The sequence below is a fragment of the Myodes glareolus genome, chromosome 12 (assembly GCF_982192425.1).
Source record: "Myodes glareolus chromosome 12, mMyoGla1.1, whole genome shotgun sequence".
Taxonomy (NCBI): Eukaryota; Metazoa; Chordata; class Mammalia; order Rodentia; family Cricetidae; genus Myodes; species Myodes glareolus.
This window is the reverse complement of record NC_142037.1, coordinates 83,183,793-83,201,676: the sequence shown is the minus strand read 5'-3', so window position 1 is coordinate 83,201,676 and position 17,884 is coordinate 83,183,793. Positions and strand designations below refer to the sequence as shown.

The 17,884-nt window shown below is 46.0% G+C and overlaps 1 protein-coding gene across 5 annotated transcripts in view; it reads right to left on the bottom strand.

Moving 5' to 3' along the window:
* Positions 1–17,884, bottom strand: part of Clybl (citramalyl-CoA lyase) — a 285,431-nt gene that overhangs the window by 241,807 nt on the left and 25,740 nt on the right. The gene's annotated exons all lie outside the window — the stretch shown is intronic.

The window sequence follows — 17,884 nt, the reverse complement described above, 5'->3', positions numbered from 1 at the left end:
CTCTGCCAGCCCTTCCTCCCCAGGGCTGGGGTTGCGAGGGTACACCACAGCAACTGGCTTTTTTTCTAAACATGAGTTCTGGGGATGAAACCTGGGTGAAATATAATCCTTTACCAACTATATACCATCTTCCATCATTTTTTTTGGATGCTTTTTTTTAATTTAAATTTTTTCCTTTATTTTTATTTTTGGTGTATGGGTGCCATGCCTGCATAACATCTGTGCACCATGTACCCGACACAGAGAGATGGCCCAGCAGTTAGGAGCACTGGCAGCTCTTCCAGAGGTCCTGAGTTCAATTCCCAGAAAACACATGGTGGCCCACAACCATCCATAAAGAGATCTGGTGCCCTCTTCTAACCTGCATGCACACATGCAGGCAGAGAACACTGTATACACAATAAATGAATAAGTCTTTAAAACAGAAAAAGAAACCAGAAGAGGGCATGGATGCCCCAGGCCATTATTAGTCATCATGTGGGTGCTGGGAACTGAACCTGGGCTCTCTGAGAGAGCAGCAAGGGTCCTTAGCTGCTGAGCCAATCTCTCCAGCCCCAATATTGAAAGAGAGACATCATTATTTCAGGCACCATGACAGGATATCATGACGTGGGAACTAAGGGTGGGTTGATAACAGGTCTGGGACCCCAGGGTTCTGATGCTCCCTGATCTAGTTAGTGCCTTGCTTCTCTCGGGCAGTGCTCTTTATTCCTGGTGCCAGCGTCAGAACAGAGGCTTCTTAGCTCGCGGCTGCTTATCCCTGCTCTTTAAAGAAAGGTTCGTGCAGGCTGGCTCTTAAAGACAGAGCATTTTCAGGATCAAAAGCCCTGGGTTCTATTTCCAGTTCCCTAGACAATGAGAGTGTGGAAGTGCAACATCCACCATGACACTTTCGTTCTGGAACACCCACAAATACCATTCTGGAACACCCAATCCCATTCCGGAACACCCATACCCCATTCTGGAAAACCCACTCCCACTCTGGAACACCCACACCCCATTCTGGAACACCTACACCCCATTCTGGAACACCCAAACCCCATTCTGGAACACCCACACCCCATTCTGGAACACCCAATCCCATTCTGGAACACCTACATCCCATTCTGAAACACCTACATCCCATTCTGGAACATCCACACCCCATTTTGGAACACTCAATTCCATTCTGGAACACCCACACCCATTCTGGAACACCCACATCCCATTCTGAAACATCCACACCCCATTCTGGAATACCTACAGCCCATTCTGGAACACCCAATTCCATTCTGGAACACCCACACCCATTCTGGAACACCCACACCCATTCTGGAACACCCACACCCTATTCTGAAACACCTACATCCCATCCTGAAACACCCACATCCATTCTGAAACACCCTTTTCAGAACACCTACAGATACTCCCAGCTGCCTTTATGGTTATCTAAAAACCCTGAGTCTACAACCCAAGGCTCCTCACAACCTGATCCCAGGAAGGTTTCCACTCTCACCCCTCCCCCTCCTCCACACAAACCCTTTCCCTTCAGCAAGGATTTTCTCTCTCAACAGTCCAGGCCCCTGTCACTTGCTTACACTGGCCTATCTTCCCCAGGGCCACCCTCTCTGTAAGCATGTGCAAAGTCTACTCATCCTGAGAGTATTATAGTCAATGTCACTTCATGGAGATACATTCTAAGACACGGGCCATTAGCTACTTCGTCGTTGTTCAAACCCTCATATTAATGCACCTACGGTTACTACACTGTCCCAAGGTGATTTAACTGACGGGACCACCATTCTATGTGTTGTCTGTAGCCTACAGACCCTCATCATCCTGTAACTCCTGCCTGTTACTGCACCATGTTCATGGCTGCAACTCTCCCCATGTTCCGATCAGCCACATCGGTGGCCAGCACAGTTCTGCTTGCAGAAAGGTAGCCATCATTTGGCTGTGACTGATTTATACAGAGAAGCGTGTTTCAAGGGCAACCTTGTCTCTGGAACCCTAGAGCCTGTCTGTTCCTTTGGGTGGCCTCGCTCACACGTGTGGAGGGAGATAAAGGCAGATGCATGGCGGCACAGGTGGCATCGCTAGGATGCTTAGAACCCTTTCCCACTTCATCTACTGATGTCTGCACTGTACCATCCCCTACTTCATCCAGTGTCTACCCTAAACCCCTTCCTTACCACATCCACTCAAGTCTACTCTATACCCCTTCCCCACCTCAGCTACTCATGTTATGCTACACCCCTTTCCCATATCACCTATTTGTGTCTACTCTATACCCTCAGCTAAGGTCAGTGGTTATGGCAATGCTGGGATCCCAGGTCTTGACAGAGAGGTCTGCACATATACACTCTCTATACATATATACAGCATATATACACGTACACTATAGATACATATATACTATATGCACACATATACACTCTCTATACACATATACAGCACATATATGTGCATACTCTATATACATATATACTACATGTACACATATATGCTCTATAGACATATATACAGTATATATACACATACACACTATATACATATATACTACACATGTACAATACACTCTATATACATATATACAGCATGTATACGTGTACGCTCTATATACACATATACTGTATGTACACATATACACTCTATATACATGTGTGTACTATATATACACATATATACTCTATACACACACACACATATATAATTTTGTGGTGTTTTGTTGTTGGTTGGTTGGTTGGAGACAGTCTCATGCTGTTGCCCAGGCTAGCCTGATCCTATAGTCCTCTTGTCTCTGCTCCCAAGTGCTGGAAATACTGGCATGTGCCACCATGCCTAGCCAGAGGCTTTACTTTAATGGGGACATCAGAGGGTACAAAGAGAAACGGTCACCCATGGGCAAAGCAGAATACAGGGGCTGCATTGGCAGCTGTCCTCTAAGGTGAGTGTAGGTGAGGGTTGGGTTGTCACAGAGAAGGGTCACCAGGTGAGCTGATCTCACCACACCACAGGTGGGAGGGGGCTCAACAGGCAGAAGAAACAGAGCAAGCCATGCAAATAGAGAAAGGAGTCCTAGGGTGGCCCTCCAAGGTAAGGCTCTGCACGCAACTGAAGTCAGGGAGACAGAACGGAATAGAGAAAAGTCTGGAAAGACAAGCTGGGGTCCGAGTGGAAAGAACACTACACAGCCATGGATGGTCTTCTTGTGTGTGCGCGTGTGCACACACCTCCACACATGACATGTGGAACTCAGAGTACATCTTGTGGGAGCCGGTTCTCTTCCTCCAGGGATCAAACTCAAGCCGTCAGGTTTTGGCAGCAAGCGCCTTTGCCTACTAAGCCATTCCACTGGTCCCAAGACACATGGGGACAGTTTCTACGTTGCTGGTCATGGAAAGTCTCCTGAGGCTTCTATTATTGTCCATATTGTTTCCCTCTTTCGTAAAGAACCAGGCAACGTTCAATTCCAAACCATCTCTGCCTTTCCCCGCCCCATTCTAGTGGCAAATTCGTAAAACCTGCCAGAGAAACGGCTGTATTACCAAGGCGCTCCTTGCGCCCACTTACTGTGACTGCAGCTAGCCTTTCTACCCTCGTGACACGGCTTTTAAGGATGCCCTGTTCTTCACAGGCTGCACCCGGAATATCATATCTTCTGTTAAAAATGATCTCCGTGCATTATTGTCTCAGCTCAAAGTGAGCTGGCACCGACAACAAAGGGTGCTATAAACAGAACGACACAGAATGCAGGTGGAAAACGTGAACGAAACTGTGGTTTGAAGGGAAAAAGAAAAACCAACCACTGTTTAGTGCCCAGAAACAGGACAGACTGCGTAGCATCTGTGTGGGGACATGGGGCTGATACATCACTGCATCTTGCTACAGGAGCAGGATTCGTGTCCATCCGGACACAGCGCTACCGTCCAAGGAAAGCCACCCCATCCCAGGGCTTTACTTCGCATTCAACTTAAAAATATGTGCATTTGGGCATCCTAGAAATTTGCTTTACTCATTTAACTCTCCTTTAATCATTAACAGCTTTAATTGGGGAGGTTGGTTAGATTTCATGAATGAAATATGAACATAAACATATATACATCCTTATGTTCAAACACAGATCATTTCAAAGTTCAGCCTGAAAATGTAAAACCATGTGACATATAAGACGGAGCCGGGGCGGGGGGGATGTTATTTCCACGGATTCATAAAAACTGCTCATTTTTAAATAGCTAGACGACTCATTTTCAGTTATTAATAGAAGGAAGTAGTGAGAGCAAATTTGTCTAGAATGTCGGTACAGGCTTATCGAGAGTCTAACCATTGGAAACGTGCGACTGCCCTTCCCAGGCGTCCATGTGTCTGCAAGGGCCAGAGGAACCATTAGCTGTCATTCCTCGGAAGCCAACCACCTTATTTGTTGACAGTTTCTCTGACTGACCTAGAGCTCACCAAGTGGGGTAGGCTGGCTAGGCAGCTAGCCCCAGGGATCTACCTGTGTCTGGCTTCCCAGGGCTGGAATTACAATCATTTACATGGGGTTTTGGGACCAAACACAGGTTCTCATGCTTGTATACCATAACAAGCGAGCCATATCCCTAGACATTCTTCCCTTAAGATTTATTTTTATTTATTTTTGTTGTTGCTGCTGCTGTTGTTTTGAGACAGGGTTTTACTGTGTATCCCTGGCTGTCCTGGAATTCACGCAATAGACCAGACTGGCTTCGAACTCTCAGACAGTCAACTGCCTATGCCTCCCAAGAGCTGGAATTAGAGGTGTGCACTAATAGACTGGCTAGGTCTATTTTTATTTTTAAGTGCACATATGAGAATGCGTCTGTGGTGGGGGGTATTGTACAGACGTGAGTACAGTTGCCTGTGGAAGCCAGAAGAGGGTACCAGCCTCCCTGTCGTTTGAGTTATATATGGTTGTGTTGACTTATGTGGGTGCTGGGAACGGAATGAGTCCTTACCAAGAGATGTACACAGCCTTAACCATTGTCTTTCCAGCAGACCTGACTCCTCTTCAAGACAAGGTCATGCTATGGAGCCCTGGCTGGCTCAGCACTCACACAGAACCCAGGTTGGCCTCAAGATAACAGCCTCAACCTCTCAAATGTTGGAATCACAAGTGTGAGCCACTTCTATGAAATTCTCGGCCTGTCAGCACTTCCGGCCATGCAATCGCTCTGAGACATATATCTGTAATAAACCAGAGCCCCCAAAAGGGAACACGAGCAATCCCATGAATCAGATCATCATCATAAAATGTGTAGATAGTAAGAGCAGTCTCAGACGCCAGGCCTGACGAGAATACTGCTTAGAATGCAAAGAACAGTGGACTGCTAGCTACGGTCTCAGTAGCTGTCACCTACATAGTCATCTTAGAACCCAGGTAGAATCTGGGAGAGCCGAGCCATGCACAGCTACTGTGTTCAAGCCTGCGGAACAGTCCGCGGTGCTGGGATTTTTGTCTCAGGGCTGTAGAGTTAAAGGCAGAGTCCTGCCAATTGTGAGGTGCCCTCTCTCACACAGACCACCCACAACCATGGATTTTCCATCTGGTGAACAAAACAGACAGCTCCCTAATTATTTCTGAAAAGGATTTTTCCCCCGTAACATACTTTTCTTTATTTGTCTGTGACCTGGAACTTAACAGAAAGCCCGATGCATGCCAACTTCATTTCTTGTACTGAAACATCCTATTTTATTGTTTTAACTGGTGTTTGGGCTTTTTGTTGTTGTTATTGTGTTTTTTGTTTCTGTTTGTTTTTTTGGCTCTAAGATAGAAATTACTACCCCAAGATCCAGCGCACCAAACACAATTCCCAACACACTCCCAACCAACAACTGTTTTCTTTGAGCAGAGAACACCCTGTTTAAACACGAACTGCTGAAGTGTTCCGCTCACAACCAACAGGATGGGAAACGGAGGGAAATTATTTGCAACCGTTCTCAACTGGGCACCCATACTGCTAGTGTCAAAATCTATGGCTTTTCCAACAGGACGGCCACCTCTGCCAAAAGCATGCTCAGAAATGCCAACTGTAATTAAAATCTGGCACCTGGCTTGGGCGCCAAATTTGCTTCGAATGTCTCCATGATGAAATGTGTCTCGGCTCTGGAGGATGCACGATATTTCTTACCCTCTGCCCTTCGGAAAAACACTCGAGCAGGAAAATAATTGACGGCTATTATCCCCCAAATCACTTTTCTCCCCATCTTAACTCTAAGGAGCCGTCTCTGCTTTCTTCCTCAGAATCTGTTTAATTGGTCCCAAGAATCGGTATGTACCCTTCCCTACATTTTGTTTTTATGACCCTTAGGGAAAATGGGCACCAGGCACCTTCTTCCTCCTCGGGGTTGCTTCTGGGGAGGTACAGTATGATACGGACTGACTGCACAAGAGTTGGATACTACTGCCCCGAGACACAGATTACCTTCCCTAAGCAGGCTTCTTAGAGTAGGAGATGTGTGCGTGTGTGTGCGTGTGTGTGTGTGTGCACGTGCATGTGCATACATGTGCGTGTGTGTGTGTGCATACATGTGTGTGTGCATGCATGTGTGTGTGCGCGTGTGTGTGTATGCATGTGTGTGCGTGTGTGTGTGCACGTGTGTGTGTGTGCGCGTGTGTGTGTGTACATGCGTGTGCATACAGGTGTGTGTGCGTGTGTGTGCGTGTGTGTATGTGTGTGTGCGTGTGTGCGCACATGCATGTGCATACATGTGTGTGCATGCATGTGCGTGTGTGTGTGCACATGCGTGTGCATACATGTGTGTGTATGTGTGTGCGTGTGTGTGTGTGCGTGTGTGTGCGCGCACATGCATGTGCATGTGTGTGCGTGTGTGTATGTGTGTGTGTGCGCGTGCGCGTGTGTGTGCGCGCACACACATGTGCATACATGTGTGTGTGCGTGTGTGTATGTGTGTGTGCGTGCGTGTGTGTGCGCACATGCATGTGTGTGTGCGTGCATGTGTGTGTGCGCGTGTGTGTGCACATGCATGTGCATACATGTGTGTGTGCGTGCATGTGTGTGTGCGTGTGCGCACATGCATGTGCATACATGTGTGTGTGCATGCATGTGTGTGTGTGTGTGCGTGTGTGTATGTGAATGAACTTGGAGCCTCACATACTTTCCCACTAAGTTATCCACACCAAGAGCAGTACATCTATTTTGTTTGGTTGGTTTTTTAAATAGAATTTCACTCTATAGCCAAAGATGGCCTCAAACTCATGACAATCCTCACACTACTGAAATTACAGGTGTGTGTCACAATGCTAAGCTTTGTGGTCGAACAGAAATCTTGACTGGTTACACATTGTCCTTTCTCATGCTGTCTCCCCATAAGCTTGTGTCCTGTCAACTATTCTGCTGAACTCCAAATCATACTAAGGTTTTTGTGTTTGGTTTTGGTTGTTAAGGGATCTGTAGTGTATCTCATGAAGGCATTCCAGAGCTGGGGAGATGGCTTAGTGGGTTAAGCACTTGCCACACAAGCAGGAGGACCCGAGTTCAAATCCCCAGCACTCACATGGTAGAACTCCTATGAGATCACAAACTGGGATACACAGCGTCAGCAAGAGACCCCATCTCAGACAAGGCTGAAGGCAAAGTCTGATACCCAGGGTTGTCCTCTGACCTCCATATGTGATGCACTGTGCAAAGATTAAAAAAAAAAACAAAAACCAGGAACTTGCTCCAGTGTTTCACAAGAGCCTCCTAGGCTCTGAACCTCTGGCTCAACATAAGTGAAGACAGAGAGGTCTGAGGCTCATGTGTGCAGCATGGTGCTAACATCCCTGCCCAAGGGATCAAAGGGTGGTCACACTGCACCTCCACCCAATCAGAAGGGATGCTGCCTGTCATCTTCATCTCAGCATCCCTGGGCCTAAAGCAAGGCCCAGCCCAGAAAGGGAGCTTCACACAAGTCCACTGTGAGACAAGCGACTACCTCTGGTGTGTGGTCATCCTGGCAAAGGCTAGGTTACTGTTTCGAGATGTTGGTTCGCACTGACGCTCCAAAACTGCCCATAAAGTTTAATCTTGAATCAGTGAGTGGAGTTAGTGACAGGTTCTTGGAGGATCCAAGATACAGATATAGAGAGACACAGGAAGTAGTAGGGAGGGTTTAGAAAAATTCAAAGCCTTTTTGGATGAAGGAAGGAGAGAGAGAGGTCACTGGTAGCTTCTCTGCCTCTTCTCTGATCAATCAGGTTTCTACCCCAATATCTGACTCCTGAGTTTTATTTAATAGAAAAATATAAGCAAATGGGAGGATGCCCTTCTCAAGCCAGCGTGGCACTCAGCCTATGTCCTTTCTAAGACTTTCCTCTGCCTTGAGAAGCACACCTTGCCCACTCTGAGCTCCCATGGCTTCCTGCTCTATATCATAAATTAAAATGGCAGAAAGGATGGCACAGATTGCTTAAAGTGCATTTGACTTACTGCTACATACAGAACATGTGTAAAATGATTAATGTGGGGCAAGGTCCTGATCAAACTATTTCATCAATAAATCCCTTCCTGGCCTTTAATCACAGCACTCAGGAGGCAAAAGCAGGGGGTTCTCTGTGAGTTCAAGGCCAGCCTGATCTACATAGTGAATTCCAGGTCACATAAGGCTATAGAGTGAGACCCTGTCATGCATGAATGAATGAAAGAAAGGAAAAAAGGAGAGGAGGGAAGAAAAGAAAAAGAGGGAGGGAGGGAGGGAGGAAGGGAGAAAAGAAGGGAGGGAGAGAGGAAGGGAGGGAGGAAGGAAGGAAGGAAGGAAGAAAAGAAGGAAGGAAGCAGAATTGTGGGGCTGGGGAGACAGCTCAGTGGTTAAGAGCACTCACTGCTCTTGAAGGGGGCTCAGGTTCAGTTCCCAGCACCCACCTGACAGCTTATAACTCACCTATAACTCCAGTACAGGGGATCCAAAGCTCTCTTCTAGCCTGTGTGGGCACCAGACATACATATGCACATAAAATAAAAATAAACAAGTCCTTAAAAAGAAAAAATAAATAAAAAACTTTACTGGCAGGCATGGTGTTTTACACCATTAACTCCAACTGTTTAACCTCAGGAGGCACAGACAGGCCATGTCTACACAGTGATTTCCAGGCCAGCCAGAGCTGCAGAGTGAGGCTGTCTCAAAAACAACCAGGCCCCTCCCAAATCACAAAAGGAAGATGGGCACTTAGGATCATTCACAAATGCCCCTTGAGCCCCACCATGCCACTGAACCAGTGTGTTTACGGAAAAGAGAATCCTGTTCACACCTGGGAATTTCCTGACTGAAGGTAGAAAGACTCCATCCATATTTCTTTCCACTTACAACTGCCCCACACCTCCTTAGAGAAAGTGCCACCAGCCAGGTGTGGTGGCTCACTCCTGTAATTCCTGTACTTGGGAGGCCAAGGCAGAAGGACCACTGAGCCCACCTTTAATCCAAGTACTCAGGAGGCACACACACACAAAAAAAAAAATCCATAGACATAGATACAGACAAAATACCCAGATATACAAAAAAATCAGAAACAAAAGAAGCTGTGTGATAGGTCCTACCTATAGGGTATCTAATCAATTTTCTTTATTTTTTAAGATTTTGGTTATCGGGGGCTGGAGAGAAGGCTCAGAGGTTAAGAGCACTGGCTGCTCTTCCAGAGGTCGTGAGTTCAAGTCCCAGCAAACACATGGTGGCTCACAACCATATGTAGTGAGATCTGGTACCCTCTTTTGGCCTGCAGGCACACATGCAGACAGAACACTGTATACATAGTAAATAAATAAATATTTAAATAATAAAAAAATAATTTCTGGTCGTGAGCTCATCAGTCTATTCACAACTCACCCAAGGTTGAAAACCACAGTGCTTCATGATCTGCTCTGCACAGCACAGGTGAGGGGAGGCGGCTACGGGCCCTGGTCCCTGCGACTTACACACTGAATGTCAAAGTCATAATTACCAACAAAAATACAATATACTGTCAATGTCAAACTATAAATAGCTTTTATTCATTTGGGTTTTCACCTAGATTCATTTAAAATTCATTTTAGTCTATATTACTACTCATTTTTACTTTTAATTTTTTTGTGTCTATTAGTGTTTTGCCTTGGGAAGTGTTGAGTCCCCTGAAACTGGAGTTACAGACAGTTCTGAGCTGTCATGTGGGTGCTGAGAGTTAAACCAGGTCCTTTGGAAGGGTGGCAGTCAGTGCTCTCAACTGCTGAGCTGTCTCCCAGCCCTACTACTCATTTTTAAAATGTAGCAAGCAGTCTTCTGTGCTGCTCTGGGGTAGCACCAACTGTGAACAGTGTTACCACAGGCTTGCACTGGAGAGCTGAGGAGACCCAGTGGAACTGAAGACTTCAGAGAATGATCGTGTATTTTACACACTGTCCACGGGGTAAGTGTGCTCCAAAGTCTAAGGTGTGGTGTCATGCGCTATAATCACAGCAATTGGCAGACAGAGACAAGAGGATCTCAACAACTTCGAGGACAGCCTGGGCTATATTGAGACACTTTGTTTCAAAGACAAGAACAAGACCAACTAAGGAAAAACATTGTTGGGAATACAAGAGGTACCCAGCAGTCACAGAACATGCTAAGTTTTCCTATAAAAAAAGAACCTTCTAGAAATGTATGAACAGTTCAGACTAGCCCTTCCTATCACTAGCTTACACGCAGGAACTAGTGAGCCTACCAATGCGAGGTTTCGTCTGGGTTTGTGCTGGTTAAGACTGATTGTCAATTTGACACCATCTAGGACCACCTAGGAAATAAACCTTTGGGCAGTGAGGGAGTTTCTAGATTGGGCTAACTGAGGTGGGAGGACCCATCCTAGCTGTGGGTGGAGCCCCACCATGCAATGGGGTCCTGGACAAAAAAAAGAAAGCAAACTGAGCACAGCCCCATCCCCCTCCGCCCTCCCCCTCCCCATATCCTGACTGCAGATGATGTTACCATCACCTCACATTTCGTCACCATGGCTGCCCTGACACTTGCCTCTGTTACACACACAGGCACTCATGTACTTAACTGCTGAGCCCAGGGAACTCCTTGAGGAATGAGTACACACGTGTATGCTCTAGGATCATACTTGGCCAGGTATTTATAATTACGGTTAGTGATATTCATGACAATAGATGGTAAAGGCAGACCAGAGTTTCTCTGGCTCATTCCAATGGGAACTAAGACCTACACATCATGATGCACACATTGTATGACAATAAATGACACTATGTGCACACAGAGTGTCAGCCCTACCTCCTGGACAGTCCCAGTGGACACTGGTACCTTCAGGATCAACATTAACCTCACCGTTTCATTCCCCAAGGCGTTAGGGTCCTAAGTGTGTAAGGTCACCTGGATCACAAGTAAAACCAGAGACTGGGTTATTGCCTTCATTGTTTAACTTTTTACATTTATTTGTGTGTGTGTGTGTGTGTGTGTGCAAACACACACAAGTGCTTAGCACATGTGGAAGTCAGAAGATAACATTCAAGGGTCTGTTCTCTCCTACCACATGGATTCCTGGGACGGAACTCAGGTCTTCTGGCCTGGTGGCAAGCGCCTTTACCTGCTCAGCCATCTCACCAGCCTGAGACTATTGGTTTTCTTACTCCTTCATCACCTGGATATAAAGGACATTTCAAAATGCCATGGTTTATGTCTCAAGATTACGATGAGTAAAATAGTAAATCCAAGCCTAGGTGTTAGAAAAGCATTTAGCTAGCATGCACAAAGCCTTGGGTTCATTCTCCAGCACTAATAAACTGTCAAGGTACACACTGTGCCTTAGCATTCTGTTGCTGTGAAGAGACATCATGACCACGGCAACTCTTATAAGGGAAAAACATTTCACTGGGGTGGCTTACATTTTCAAAAGTTTAGTCTATAATTGTCATGGTGTGACATGGTGGCACACAGGCAAACATGGTGCTGGAGAAGGAGCCGAGGACTTACGGGCAATAGGAAGTGGTCTAAGTGGGCATGGCTTGAGCATGTATGAGACCTCAATGCCCACCTCCACTGTGCACCCTTTCTCCAACAAGGCCACGCCCATTCCAACAAAGCCACGCCTCCTAACAGTGTTGCTCCCTTTAGTGGCTGTTTTCTTTCAAACCACAACCTGCAACCTCAGACTCAGGAAATAGAGTCAGGAAGGTCAGAAATTCAAGGTCGTTCTCAGCTACACAACAAGTCTAAGGTCAGTCTGGGATACATGAGACCCTATCTAAAAAAAGAAAGGAAGGAAGGAAAGAAAAGAAAGAAGAAAGTCCACATAGCTTCTATAAGACTCTTGATAATTCTTAGTAGTTAAGGGTGCCTACAGGCCACCAAATAACAGAAAATTATCAATAACCTTACAACAAGGCTAAAAAGGCTTTGCCTTAGAAAATATAATAAGAAATGTGTTGTGAAATGTTCCTTTACACTGTGTGAAGATGTGTCACTGGGATTGGTTTAATAAAGAGCTAAACAGGCAGGCAGGATTTTCAGGGCAGAGAGAATACTGGGAAGAAGAAGGCTAAGTCATCAGCCAGACAGAGAGAAAGCAACATGGGCAGTACAGAGTAAAGATAATAAAGTCACAAGACAAAAAGTAGATTGAGCAGGGTGGTGGTGGCACATGGCGCTCAGGAGGCAGAAGCAGGCAGATCTCTGTGAGTTTGGGGCCAGCCTGGTCTACAGAGAAAGTTTCAGGACAGACTCCAAAGCTACAGAGAAACCCTGTCTTGAAAAATCAAAAACAAAAGTAGAATGATAAAAATGGGTTAAGTTGTAAGAGCTAGTTAGTAATAAGTCTGAGCTATCAGTCAAGCTTTTATAATTAATATATCTCTATGTAGTCATTTGGGAGCTTGCTGTCGGGACAGAAAAATCCGCCTACAGGAATATGAGCAGCATCTATACAAATGAGTTTCTTCAATCAGGACTATGTTGGAGTCCATCAAATCCAAGAACAATAGACATTCCAACATCCAGCCTCTAAGTGAATACACAGCATGGGTTACCGCAGTCTGTTTCCAGTATTGCTGAGGGAAGCACATCCTCAGAGTGGCCCCCAGCTTCCTCTAACTTGCCTGTATTCCCAGATACTTTGGAAACTAGGATTCACTTAAGTCCAGGAGTTCAAGGCCAGCCTGGGCAACATAGCAAGACTCCATCTTAAAATTAAATTAGTCAGCATGCTGTGTAGGGTTATTCCAAGCTCAAAAACATCTTCCTCACTCATTAACCAGTCACTCCCCATTCCCTCCTCTGCCAATGCCAGGCAGCCATTACCTGTTTGGCTGTTTTTCAAGTTTCTGTTTCTAAACTGACATCTCTTTCTGATGTGATCATTCATGGTATGTATGTTTTCTTAACTCTTTGAACATATTTATGGTAGATGCTTTAAAATCATTACATGCTACTTGCAATATTCAGATCATCTTGAGTTTGGATCTTGCAATGGCTCCTCCTTCTTTGTCCTGTTGATTTTTTCACAGGACACTGGTCACTACAACTGACATGCTGTGTATACTCCAGAGGTCATTCCCTCCGAAGGGTCATTTCTGCTCCAACACATAGTTAACATCCTGAACATAGACACGAAACTACTCCCCCTTGTGTTGGGCAGTATATGATCATGCTTAGTTTCACATCAGGTTCCCTGGAAGTCAGCCACGGATACACTTGCCCTCCAGTGCTTTGAAAGGCCTAGAATCAAAAAATATTTCAGATCCAGTAAAATCAGCCAGGTAAAAAGATGTCTGCTGCCAGGCCTGGGATGACTTGAGTCCCATCCCCTCAGCACATCTAACGGAGAGAGAACCAACTACCACAGCTGCCCTCTGACAGACACACACGCACCACGGCACACACAGACCTCCCATACATAAGTAACTGTAATAAAAGACTGGAAAGCGGATTTTATTCGTGTGATCTGTACAGGGAGCACAACCGCCTTACTCCCCACTCATGGGAACCATCTCACCTTTCTTCACACCTGTCATGGCTGTGGTAGGACAACATCACAGTTTAACGGGTTTCCTTAAAAATTCTGTTTTATGTGTATTTGTGTGTGTTTTATAAAATCCTCTTTAGGGACTGGAGCGATGGCTCAGCAGTTGAGAACAGTGGCTGCTTTTGGAGAGGTCCCAGGGTTCGGCTCCCACATTGCTGTTTACATCATCTGTAACCCCAGTGTGAGGGGATCCATGTCCTCTTCCAGTCTCTGGGAATGCTTTCCTTACGTGGTGCACTTGCACAGTGCAGGCAAAACATGTATGCATAAAGTAACAATGACTTTTTAAAAAAAAAATTTAAAGAAGAGTTGGTTTCCTTTTTAAAATTTTATTTTTAAATGACTTGTTTATTTATTTAATGTACATTGGTATGTACATGTATACCTGCATGTATGTCTACAGGAGGATGTCAGATCCTCTGGAACTGGAGTTATGGACAGTGATGAGCTGCCGTGTGGGAATTGAACCCAGGTCCATCCTAAAGAGGAGCCTGTGCTCTTAACCACTGAGCCATCTCTCCAGGTCCAACAGTGGCCGTTTTGATAGCAATAAAAGAATCCTCCTTCCAGAAGGTGCCCGAACTAAAGGACTACAAGGCTTGCGGCTCCAGGCTCGGTGAACAGGACTCAGACTCAAGAGTTGGGTCGGCTCCTGCCCCTCCCTTGTCTGTAAGTTCAGACTAGACTCTCGTGTTCCTTATTTGTAAAATGGGTAAAGAAATCCCCTTCTCAGCGGAGCATCGACGAATGTAAGGCAGGGTGCTCGGCATATCCGGAGACTCGGTGGAGTCTTTCCAGGTACAAGAATAGATCCGGGAGGAGGGCAGGGCGGGTCAAGAAGACCAGTACAGGGCAGCCGGGGACAGGAACACTCAGCTGGAACGGGAGGTCACGGGGGAAAGGGGCAAGAAAAAAAGGAAAGATGAGAAAGGAGAGGCCAAAAATAATGTCTTTGAACTAGGTAAGATTCCATCAAACACTGCTGGCTTCAGAACTACCTTCATGAAAACCTGGGGAGACCGCAAAGCTCATCCTTGGCACTCTCTCTGCCCTGACCCTGCGGCTTTGAGCACTTCTCTGAGCCCTTGCAGCTCCTGCCTGGCACGTGAGTCCGGCTTTTCAGGGAGCATACGAGCCAGAGGCCCCAAGATCTCACAAATGTGGTGTTGTCCACACTGTATGAGGAAATTAAGAGGAGGAAGAAGGGAAAACAAAGCAGTTTTAGGAGATTTTAAGTTTTGTTTTATTAATAATAGCATCCTTACTTGGCTTCATTGTGTTTGTTATTTTCTGTGTGTAATGTGTGTATTGTGAGTACATGCCACAGTGTGGGTCAGAGGAGTTGATTCTCCCCTGCAGCCTTTGCATAGTTAAGGGGATTGAACTCAGACTTGTGCAGCAAGCACCTTTATCCACCGAGGTATTTCACTGTTCCTAGTATTATTATTGTTTGAAGACAAGGGTTTTACCATGCATATCAGGCCGGTGGTCTAGAACTCATTGTGTAGCCCAGTCTGGTCTTGACTTTGTGATCCTCCTAAGTGCTAGAAGCCTCAGGCCAGGCTTTTAGAACAACAGTCTTTACCAGGAAAATATCCCTCTGAAAAGGGCCCAACTCCTGAAGCAGAGACAGAGGGTTTGCTCTCAGCATTCAGATGTGCGTCTGCTTGAGAGAAGCATATTCACAGGCCTTGTGGGCCATGATGCCTGTGATGGCTGAGCACCTCTGCACTGGACTCACACATGACCTTTCTGACGGTGCAGTTGGAAAACACTGTGGACCTGGTCACTCTGAACGAGAGTCAGAGCAAGCCACCCTCAAAGCCATAAAAGTAGCTCTAAGCCAGAGGGTGCTTGAACTCCAGAGACCTAAGGGAGGATCATAAAAGCCCAGTGGAAAGCAAGGAACTGGGCTTGAAACTTAAACAGGGACCTGCAGCAGAGATGTCAGAGCCTAGGGGCACAGTGGTTTCAACCATATCGTACTGACCTCAGGGATAGCGGTGTAGCTCATTTGGTAGTGTGCTAGTCTGGCGTGCATCAAGCCTTAGGTCTGACTCCCAGACTACATAAATCCAGGGCACTCCTGTAATGGCACCATTTGGGAACAAAGGGTAGGAGAATCAGAAGTTTAACACCATCCTCGGCTGTATGTAGTGAGTCTGAGGCTAGTCTGGGGTATAAGAGATCCTGTCTTAAACACACACATACATACATACATACATATACACATGTACATACCATTTACACACATACACACATATGCACATTCACACACACATATACGCACACACATATACACCATTCACACACACATGCACATACACATACATATACGCATGTACATACCATTCATACACATACACACACATGCACATTCACACACACATATACGCACGCACATATATATCATTCACACACACATTCACATACACATACATATACGCATGTACATACCATTCATACACATACACACACATGCACATTCACACACACATATACGCACGCACATATACACCATTCGCACATACATGCACATTCACATACACATACATATACACATGTACATACCATTCATACACATATACACATGTATATACCATTTTCATACACATGCACATTCATATACACACATGTACATATCATTCACACACACATGCACATACCATTCACACACACATGCACATTCACCTACATACACATATACAATACCATTCACACACGCACATACATACACACACACACACACACACACACACACTTCCTAATGCAGAGTCACACCATCCCATGCATGTGCTGTGAGAAGAATCAGACCTGGAGACTAAGGGCAGCAATATCTCCAGAAGTCTACAACTGCCCTGTGCCAGCCCTCTGCAACCATGCACTAGAACTCATAGTCAGAAAAGCACAAACGGTGATGTCTCTGGGTCTGAAGGGGCTGCAGGGAAACCAATGTCATTCATTGCTACATGGACCGGGAAGAAAGAGGACATCCCTCCACACAGCAGGACCTCAGGGGAGGCAGTGGGGGTCAGGCAGGGGTAACACTACTAACACACCTAGCCCCACGCCACCCACCCCCTGGAGGAGGGGGCTTGGACAGACAGGGTGGGTAGGGACCACATGAGCAGAGATTTCAGCTTTTGAGCTCTTGTTAGGAAGCTTTGCATAGACACACATCCTGACAGCCAGTTAGCTTCTAGAACAGTGGTTCTCATGTTGTGGTGACCCCAACCATAAAATTATCTCGCTGTATGACTGTAATGTTGCTACTGTTATGCATCATAATGTAAATATCTGATATGTGTTCCCCAATAGGGGGTCACGACCCACAGGTTAAGAACTGTGGAGGTAATGCTTTTGACCCACAGAAGGAGTCCTGGATTCTCACTTCATCTTTTTTGTTTGCTTCATGGCTTCAGTTAATGAACCACTCGGGAGCCAGCAAAATGGCTGAGCAGGTGAAGGTTCTCACTGCCAAGCCTAACGCCTGAACCTGGGCTTGATTCATGGGGACTATCTACATGGCAGAGGGAGAGAACCAACTCCTGCAGGTTGTCCTTTGACCTGCCTGTGCATGGGCACGCACACGGACACACAAGAACTCACACGCTCACACTCACAATACAGATAAATAAACATAATTTAAATTCCTTTTAATTAGAAAAAAAAGACCCTCCCTCTTGGGTTTAAAAACCTGGAACTGGGTTAGCCACCGTCAGGACCATTTGCTAGTCCCGCAGGTCCTGTCCGCACTTCAGGGAGCTCTCCACTCCTAGTTCCAAGGCCTTGCTGGCCACCCTTGCCCCAGGCTCAGGATTGGGCCTCCTGGTCCCACACAGCAATGACGTTCCCTAGGTGCTGTTTTCACATTAAAAACCTTATCAGCTATGACACTTAAAA